The sequence below is a fragment of the Bombyx mandarina genome, chromosome 02, assembly GCF_030267445.1.
Source record: "Bombyx mandarina strain Sakado chromosome 02, ASM3026744v2".
NCBI lineage: Eukaryota > Metazoa > Arthropoda > Insecta > Lepidoptera > Bombycidae > Bombyx > Bombyx mandarina.
The window spans coordinates 763,385-772,490 of NC_143209.1; the positions used below are offsets into that span (position 1 = coordinate 763,385).

Genomic DNA, 9,106 nt, shown 5'->3' on the forward strand with positions numbered 1-9,106 from the left:
TCTATAAAATTTTGACAATTTGTTTCAGTGAACAATGAGCTATTCCTTTGACTGATTTTAATCTTAACAGTGATATAAACAGAATCAGATGTCCAATGACATCTTCATCTTTTATTGTAAGATTTAATTTCTATTCTGTAAGGTAGGGGTATACTGTGCCTCCTTAATCTAGGAGATTGACAATAAAAAAAATTGCCGCCCTAGGGCCAGACCTCACGGGCCTAGACGTAAATTCATCACTGCATACCAGCGCGCGACAAGAAAAGAAAGAAAACCCTAACGAGAAACAAACAAAACGAATCGAATTTAATATAAAGAACACGCGTAAAACTGTCTAATCTATTATATGTATGTATGTGTATATATGTATGTATATGTGATTTTGTATATATAAATAAATAAATAAATAAATATTTACTAACAATCACGCCACGTTAACTGGTCCCGTGATAAGTTCGTAAAGAGCTTGTGTTACAGGTACCAGATAACGGAAATAAATGTAAGATTTTTATTATACACATACATATATTTAATATACATCCATAACCCTGGAAAAGACATTTATATTTATCATACAAATATCTCCCCTTGGCGGGATTCGAACCCGCGACCCCCTTGTGTAGTGTCCATGTCACTTACCACTACACCAGACGGCCGTTTATATGTATATATATACTTTTTTTTTGTATCTATTCGTAACTTAATATAAATTTCATTGCACCTACCACTATTTACTCTGAACTACCTTTGGTTGACTGGTAGAGAATGCCTTAGGCATTAAGTCCGCCAATCTAAATTTTACATGAAGTGTAATAAATAAATAAATTAAAAAAATTAAACGATAATAAATAGCATCATCAACAATAAATTACGAAACACTTAAAAATAAAGTTTTTTAATTATATAAAAACTCTAAAAATAAAAGTAGAAACGAATTTTGTCGGGGTACCGAAGCGATACTAATTGTTTAGCGTTAGATTGTGCTCACGGGCAGACTCGTTAGTATTATTTAATATCTGGGTTCTGTCAGCTCGGTTCGCACCAGAATTACTGCTTCGGTGGAGTAGTCTATACTAATATTATAAAGAGGAAAGATTTGTTAGTTTGCTTGTATTGAGTAGGCTCCGAAACTACTGAACCGATTTGAAAAATTCTTTCACTGTTTGGAAGCTACACCATTCCCGGGTACATAGGCTATAATCTTTTTTGAAAAAAATTAGGGACCCTTACTAAAACTCCAATAATGTAACCCAAGGTGTAAAAAAAATATCTAAAATACGTCGCGTGCCCTGCGAAAACTATTGATGATAGAATAAAATAATTTACAACGATTTTGTAGAACACATTATTATTTATAAAAAGTGTCGCGACAGCATATGTCTGTCTAACTGTTCTTATACAGGGTGGCCCATAAGTCCTTTGAAAAGTAAAATTTGAATAAAACGAACAGGGCGCGCGTGAGCGGTGCAGGGGAAGCGGGGGGAGTAACTTCGGTTTCTGGGAATTTAGTCGCGATGGAGCGTTTTACCGGAGCGGACCGTACGTTTTGTGTGCGCGAGTTTTATAAAAACGACAATTCGGCAACCGTTGCGCGGCGTAAATTTCGAGAACACAAAGGTTTACACAACTTTGACGACACTCCAACTCTTCAAACGATTAAGAACTGGGTTGCTAAGTTCGAGGAGACCGGTTCGACGTTAGATAAACCGCGGTTGGGTCGCCCAAGGACGTCACGTACGGAACAAAACATAGACACAGTGACACAGTCTATTCGCGAAAATCCGACACAGTCAACTCGTAAGCGCGCCAGAACATTAAACGTATCCAGGACATCGTTACAACGGATTTTGAAGAAAGATTTACATATGCACCCTTACAAAATTCAGTTGGTTCAAGAATTAAAGGAAACTGACGGTATTCAAAGACAAAATTATGCGAATGAAATGTTGAATCGGTTTACTTCCTTCAATAACATAATGTTCTCTGACGAGGCTCATTTCCATCTTAACGGGCATGTTAGTAAACAAAATTGCCGCTATTGGAGCCCCATCAATCCAAAACTTAAGCATCAGAAGCCCTTACATAGTCCGAAAGTGACTGTTTGGGCCGCTATGTCAGCCCATGGTATCCTAGGGCCTTACTTCTTTGAGGATGGCAGAGGGCGCGCAGTTACTGTTACGTCGGAGCGATATGTGGCTATGATCGAAGAGTTTTTCATACCAGAATTGCAAAACTTTTCAGGCTTTAATGCCAGGACGTGGTTTCAACAGGATGGCGCCACTTCTCACACCTCTAACACTGCTATGCCCGTTATCCGTCAACTTTTTCCTGGCAAAGTTATCTCTAAGAGAGGAGACATTTCCTGGCCTCCACGTAGTCCAGATCTGACCCCGATGGATTTTTTTTTGTGGGGCTACCTTAAGGCTAAAGTATACGACACAAACCCGCGGTCAATTGAGGCCCTAAAAGAAAACATCCGCAGAGAAATGACAAGCATTTCAGCAGTGACGTGCCGCGCAGTCATCGACAATTTTAGACGTCGTTTGCAAGAGTGCCGTGATCGCAACGGATTACATTTAGGAGATGTTATTTTCAAAAAATAATTCCCGTTCTTTAAGCTTTTTATGTAAATAAAAATTTAATTCATAATGTAATTAGTTTTATTTTAATAAATTTTTTTTCATATCAAAGGACTTATGGGCCACCCTGTATTTAAAAAAATAAAACAACGTCAAATATCGTTGAAATTTTTGATAGAGACCCGAGCGGAGCCGGAGAGGTCTGCTAGTTTTTGATACGCTTTTATTAGCTTCAGACGTATGTATGTTTGTAACGGAATCTTTGAACATGATTTTGACCCCTTTCAAAACGTCGGATTAACTCGAAATTTGGAATACTTATTAAAGACCGATGACAATTCAATATAAAAAAAAAATTTAAAAAATTTAAATTCAATTAAAACATGGAAATTAAATAATAGTTTAAAAAAAACTAACAAAATACGCTTTTATAGAGCATACGGCCCACCTGATGGTAAGTGGTTACCGTCGCCCATGGACTTCAGCAATGCCAGGGGCAGAGCCAAGCCGATGCCTACCGTTAAGTACTCTCCGCAAGCCTCTTTTAAAGAAGGACATGTCATGGCGCTCGGAAAACACTGTGGAGGGGAGCTCATTCCATAGCCGGATGGTACGTGGTAAAAAAGATCTCTGGAAGCGCACTATGGATGACCGTAGCGGCTCCAGGTAGTATGGATGAACTCTACTCCGGTGGCGGGCGGTGCGATGGTAAAAACGAGATGGTGGTATCAAGCCTTATGTTGTGGTCTCTAATGCTTTTAAGGCGATTTTGAGATAATAAGTCTAAGTTCTCATAATCGTCTACTATCGTTGGGATAATAGTGGAATTCACATTAGCACGTTCGCTAGGGTTGCCAGATTTTTTGTGTAAATAGAGGATATTTAGGTAAAGTTTAATAGAGTTTTTTCTTTTACAATTAGTTGAAGCTTTTGACAATTTTCAAAAAATATAAACGTTTTTGGGTTAGTATTCAATCCCTCGAAAGCTATATTTAAAATCAAACTTAAACTAAATTAGGAAATTTTTATACCACGAGCGTCAAGGTTGCGAGGTGTTCTTTGTAAGAACTAAAGCATGGTTAGGTAAATCTTAATAGCATACTTTTGACAATTGATTGAAGCTTTTGACGCTTTTCCCAGAATATAAACGTATTGGTTGAAGGCCCCGAAAGCTTTGTTTGAAATCAAACTTACAATAAATAACGAATTTTTTATACTTAATAATTAATTATTGTTTTTTTTTGTTGCATCCCTAGAATCATACAAATAATGATTTCTCTGTAAATACTGAGGTAGGATCAAAGAGTAGACTTAAATGAATTTAACTACAAAAACCGCAATATTTATATATATTTTTAAATGGAAATAGTATTTTGCCTATTTCAATTATTTTTGTTGATAGTAAATAATAGCACATGACGGAAAAACATGCTAACCTTGTATTTTTCAATAATATTTTAACTCGCAAGTTTTAGTGCGTTATTAGCGGTGGTATTGTTAACCCAAAACACGTCATTACGGATCCTCCCGATCCATTAACGGTGCTTTTAGGCACCACAAGCACCGGTCACTCGTCCTCGTCGAACCCGTCGCTTGCGACGAAGGGCTCGACGAGCGAATTAACCCACAGACACAGCCCACTGAGTTTCTCGCCGGATCTTAGTGGGTCGCGTTTCCGATGCTGTGGTAGAATCTGCGAAGCACTGATCTTGCTAGGACGTGTTAGCAACGTCATCAGGTTTGAGCCCCGTGAGCTCACTTACACGTTAGGGCGAAGCTGAAATAGCCTCTCAAGGCTATCAGCACAGATAACCTGAACGGGTAGTACCAATATCCTGCCTATTGCTGCCACGAAGTAGGGTGGGTTTCCAAAATCCATCCATCGACAATGAGATTAAGTTTTTCTCCAGCTAAACAAACATTGAGTTATTCGCACGTAGCTGACGACAAGTAATGTAGACATGTAGACATTATTTAAGCCAATTAACGTACAAATTATTGGTTACCCTATTCTCCGGGCTTCGTGGGAAAAACGACAGGTAATAACTACCAATCCATATTGGCTTTCATTTCGATTTCTAGCACGCGTTGAATTTCTAAAACTCAGCGTTTTATTGGCTTACTCCGGCCGAAGAAACTTTTGTTCTTGTCAATAGCATCGTCAATAACCAACTGTCAGCTGCCGGAGATTTTCATAATAGTGATCTATAGATTGGGTAATCTGGTATAGCCTTACGATAAGTTTTTTTAAAATAATGAACGCTTTAGTATTAACAAAATGTTCACGAACACAATTATTGACAAATCCGTAGTTTCGTAATAACAATCATACTGTAACCTCAATTCAAACTCAAACAGGTTCTCCTGCTCAAAGTGCAGTCAGCGCTTACTAAAAAAAGTACACAAAAAAGTTACGTAACAACGCATAACGAGGTGGCGACCTGTGCCTCGTTAATTAAAAAAAAAAACATAACTGTCATTAACGTCACTTGTCAAAATTAAGAACGCGTTGCACGGATCAACTCACTTTTTCCGAATTATTTTCCTGGTTTTCCGTCGGTGCACTCGCGTGTGAGGTCTCTTTGAGGTTTTTCTTTATATATATATTTTTTTTTATGTAACAGAGCCACGGCCGATCGTCGTGAAGGCTCTCGCGGACTGAACCGTTCGCTTTTCGAGTCAGCGTAGACGCAATCATAAAGGTTAGGTTTAGATTGGAGATAATTTTTTTTGCGACTAATAAGCAATTTTTTTTGCGGATAATGTTGTTATTTTATTTTATTGAAGTGAAACTTCTTGAGAATCATTGTGATGTGATTTCAAACACAATGAAACGAAATGAAACGAAACGAAAAAATAAGGGTGCCGCGATTGGCTTGCCGAAGCGGCTCCGAGCGGCGCCGACAAATCACGAAGCGCTCCACACGGTCTCGCGTCCCCGACTAGTTCAGTGTGTTTTTGACTTCCGTGGAAGCCTGTCGTGGCTCTCAGAGTGCCCTGAGATACTTTTATTTCTATTTAGTTTGTTATCAACAGATGTCGCTGCACGTAAATTCAACAATTCCTGAATCGCGTTGACGAGATGTTACGCCGTTGATAGACGTTCTCGTATTTCTCTTGCTAAATCAAACTTACCTGGCATAGATACCGTAATCATGCAGGCGGTTCCCCAAGGTGAGGCTGCTCCATTGCACTGCGGAGTGGTTGACCCTTACGATTATTTTTATTTTTTATAAGTTTCTTTTACTTCTACCGTGTGTGACTTGTACACACACACTTTTTTTTATTGCTCTTATAGGCAGACGACCATACGGCCTATCTGATGGTGAGTGATTACCGTCGCCCATGGGCTTCAACAGTGCCAGGGGCAGAGCAAAACCGCTGCCTAACGGTAAGTAATCTCCACAAGCCTCGTTTGAAGAAGGACATGTCATAGTGCTCGTGAAATACCGTGGGGGGGAGCTCATTCCAAAGCCGCCAAAAAAGTTCTCTGGAAACTTACTGTGAAAATCAGGTCGGTGGTTATTAAGTCAAACATTATTATTATGATTGAGATGGAAACAAATAGTATATTGTGCACCGAGGGAGAAAAGTAAGGGTGGCAAACACGCGGGTGAACAACGGGACCTGTCCCTCTTGTGGCTGCGCGTAGACCATGGGGGTTGTACCCGAGTCTACGCGTGCCTGTACAGGTCCCAGAGCAGTGATGCAGGTTCAGCTCTGATAGAGCATGTGCAAGAGGGGACTAACCGCGTGCTTGAGCAGTACCCATCTGCGGAGGTGGTGGTTCTTGGAGACTTTAACGCCCACCACCAAGAGTGGTTGGGGTCCAGAACCACTGACCTCCCGGGTCGGGCTGCCTACGATTTCGCCCTGGCCTACGGCCTCTCCCAGCTTGTGACACAGCCCACCCGTGTCCCAGATATTGAGGGGCACGAGCCTTCTCTGTTGGACCTTCTGCTGACCACCGATTCAGCCGGATACAGTGTGGTGGTCGACGCTCCGCTTGGATCGTCTGATCACTGCCTTATCCGTGCTGCCACACCACTCTCTCGTTCTAGTCGTCGAACGACGACCAGGTATCGAAAAGTTTAGCAGTATTTGTCAGCAGATTGGGATGGATTGCGTGAATTTTACGCATCCTACCCATGGGGGCGGTTCTGCTTTTCGTCTGCTGATCCTGACGTCTGTGCGGACCGTCTTAAAGACGTGGTGCTCCAGGGGATGGAATTGTTTATTCCCTCCTCTAAAGTGCCCGTTGGGGGTCGCAGCAGACCCTGGTATAACAATGCCAGCAGGGATGCTGCACACCTCAAGCGGTCCGCATACGTGGCATGGGATAATGCCAGGAGGCGTCAGGACCCTAACATCTCAGAGGAAAGGCGGAAATATAACGCCGCTTCCAGGTCCTACAAGAAGGTTATTGCCAGGGCGAAGTCGGAGCACGTTGCTAGAGTTAGCGAGCGACTAAAGAGCTATCCCTCTGGGAGCCGTGCTTTTTGGTCGCTCGCCAAAGCCGCAGAAGGAAACTTTTGCAGGTCTAGTCTCCCACCACTGCGCAAGTTCGATGACAGTCTGGCCCATAGTGCGAAAGAGAAGGCTGACCTTCTGGTCAAACTCTTCGCCTCGAACTCGACTGTGGACGACGGGGGTGCCACACCACCGAACATCCCCCGGTGTGATAGTTCCCTGCCGGAGATCTGCTTTACACAGTGTGCAGTCAGGCGGGAACTCCGACTCCTGGACGTCCATAAGTCGAGTGGGCCAGACGGCATCCCTGCAGTGGTTCTGAAAACGTGCGCCCCTGAGCTGACGCCTGCGCTAACGCGTCTGTATCGCCTCTCTTATTGCGCTAACAGGGTTCCGTCTTCATGGAAGACCGCCCACGTCCACCCTATCCCCAAGAAAGGTGACCGGTCGGACCCATCGAGTTATAGGCCTATCGCGATAAATTCCTTGCTTTCCAAGGTGATGGAGCGAATAATAAATATACAACTCCGGAGGTATCTTGAAGATCGCCAGCTGATCAGTGACCGACAGTACGGTTTCCGTCACGGTCGCTCAGCTGGCGATCTTCTTGTATACCTTACTCACAGGTGGGCTGAAGCCTTGGAGAGCAAGGGCGAGGCTCTTGCTGTGAGCCTTGATATCGCGAAGGCCTTCGACAGGGTCTGGCATAGGGCACTTCTATCGAAGTTACCATCTTACGGAATCCCCGAGGGTCTCTGCAAGTGGATCGCTAGCTTTTTGGATGGGCGGAGCATCACGGTCGTTGTAGACGGTGACTGCTCTGATACCATGACCATTAACGCTGGCGTTCCACAAGGTTCGGTGCTCTCCCCCACGCTTTTCATCCTGTATATCAATGACATGCTGTCTATTGATGGCATGCATTGCTATGCGGATGATAGCACTTGGGATGCGCGATATATCGGCCATCAGAGTCTCTCTCGGAGCGTTAAGCAGGAGAGACGATCAAAACTTGTGTCTGAAGTGGAGAACTCTCTGGGGCGAGTCTCCAAATGGGGTGAATTGAACCAAGTTCAATTCAACCCGTTAAAGACACAAGTTTGCGCGTTCACTGCGAAGAAGGACCCCTTTGTCATGGCGCCGCAATTTCAAGGAGTATCCCTGCAACCTTCCGTGAGTATCGGGATACTTGGGGTCGACATTTCGAGCGATGTCCAGTTTCGGAGTCATTTGGAAGGCAAAGCCAAGTTGGCGTCCAAAATGCTGGGAGTCCTCAACAGAGCGAAGCGGTACTTCACGCCTGGACAAAGGCTTTTGCTTTATAAAGCACAAGTCCGGCCTCGCGTGGAGTACTGCTCCCATCTCTGGGCCGGGGCTCCCAAATACCAGCTTCTTCCATTTGACTCCATACAGAGGAGGGCCGTTCGGATTGTCGATAATCCCATTCTCACGGATCGTTTGTAGCCTCTGGGTCTGCGGAGGGACTTCGGTTCCCTCTGTATTTTGTACCGTATGTTCCATGGGGAGTGCTCTGAGGAATTGTTCGAGATGATTCCGGTATCTCGTTTTTACCATCACACCGCCCGCCACCGGAGTAGAGTTCATCCATACTACCTGGAGCCACTGCGGTCATCCACAGTGCGTTTCCAGAGATCTTTTTTGCCACGTACCATTCGGCTATGGAATGAGCTCCCCTCCACGGTGTTTCCCGAGCGCTATGACATGTCCTTCTTCAAACGAGGCTTGTGGAGAGTATTAAACGGTAGGCAGCGGCTTGGCGCTGCCCCTGGCATTGCTGAAGTCCATGGGCGACGGTAACCACTCACCATCAGTGCTCATGGGCCGTATGCTCGTCTGCCTACAAGGGCAATAAAAAAAAATAAAAAAACGCGGGATGAGATGTCCTACTTTTTTCCGGCGGTGCACATACTATTTTTTCTCCTATCAGGCTGAAAGTTCGTGGAGTACCGAGCCGGGGTCCAGGGGCGAAGTACCGGTGGGGTCCCGGGGCGGAGCCCGGGGTGGGGAGGCTCATAAAAAAACAATTGAACTGTTTT

At 43.8% G+C, this 9,106-nt stretch overlaps 1 protein-coding gene across 3 annotated transcripts in view; it reads right to left on the reverse strand.

Moving 5' to 3' along the window:
* LOC114252497 (uncharacterized) overlaps nucleotides 1-5,262 on the reverse strand; it is a 79,322-nt gene extending 74,060 nt beyond the window's left edge. The window contains exon 1 of one of the 3 annotated variants that reach the window (XM_028186969.2): nucleotides 5,107-5,262. The gene's annotated coding sequence lies outside the window, so the exon portion shown is untranslated. Of the gene's footprint in view, nucleotides 1-4,917; nucleotides 4,943-5,106 lie in introns of those variants that run through there. The other 2 variants (XM_028186970.2, XM_089732781.1) reach the window with 2 other exon arrangements.
* Between the last annotated feature and the right edge of the window lie 3,844 nt (nucleotides 5,263-9,106).